Consider the following 767-nt stretch of genomic DNA (forward strand, 5'->3'; position numbering starts at 1 on the left):
GGGAGGCAGAGGTTGCAGTAAGCTGAGATCACACCACTGCACTCTAACCTGGGCGACAGAGTAAGACTCCGTCTAAAAAAACAAAAAAAAAAAATCCACCAAGAAGTACTTGGTGGGCAGCTTTTGTTTTGTTTTGCTTTGTTTTTGAGATGGGGTCTTGCCCTGTCGCCCAGGCTGGAGTGCAGGGCACAAATACAGCTCACTGCAGGCTTGACCTCCTGGGCTCAAGCAATCCTCCCATCTCAACATCCGGAGTAGCTGGGACCACAGGCACACACCACCGCGCCTGGCTAATTTCTTTATTATTTGTAAAAATGAAATCTGGCTATTTGCCCAGGTTGGTCTTGAACTCCTGAGTTCAAGTGATCTTCCTGCTTCGGCCTCCCAAATTGCTGGGATTACAAGCATAAGCCACCGTGCCAGGCTATGGACAGCTTTGATGCCTGGAAGGACCCTTTCCCATGACAGCACAGGTCCATAAAAGATTGCCCTTGGCTGTGCGGTGCAATGTGGGAGGGTATCTTATGAGGAAGTGCTCATTCGCCCAGTTTTTCCAAGTTCCTCACTCTTGCTTATCTGTCCAGCAGGGCTTTTATCACAGGGTGAACCTTCGAACTGGCTGGGACATTCCTTATCTTCCATCTCATCCTGGGTGGCAGGTGAATCTATCCTCATTTTTGAAAGGCAAAGCAAGTTCGGGTAGACTCAGTGAGATTACCTCAGTCACATAATTAAATGTGAAAATATTGTGACTTATGCCCACTCTG

The sequence above is a fragment of the Colobus angolensis genome, unplaced genomic scaffold (genome assembly GCF_000951035.1).
Source record: "Colobus angolensis palliatus isolate OR3802 unplaced genomic scaffold, Cang.pa_1.0 Scaffold286, whole genome shotgun sequence".
NCBI lineage: Eukaryota > Metazoa > Chordata > Mammalia > Primates > Cercopithecidae > Colobus > Colobus angolensis.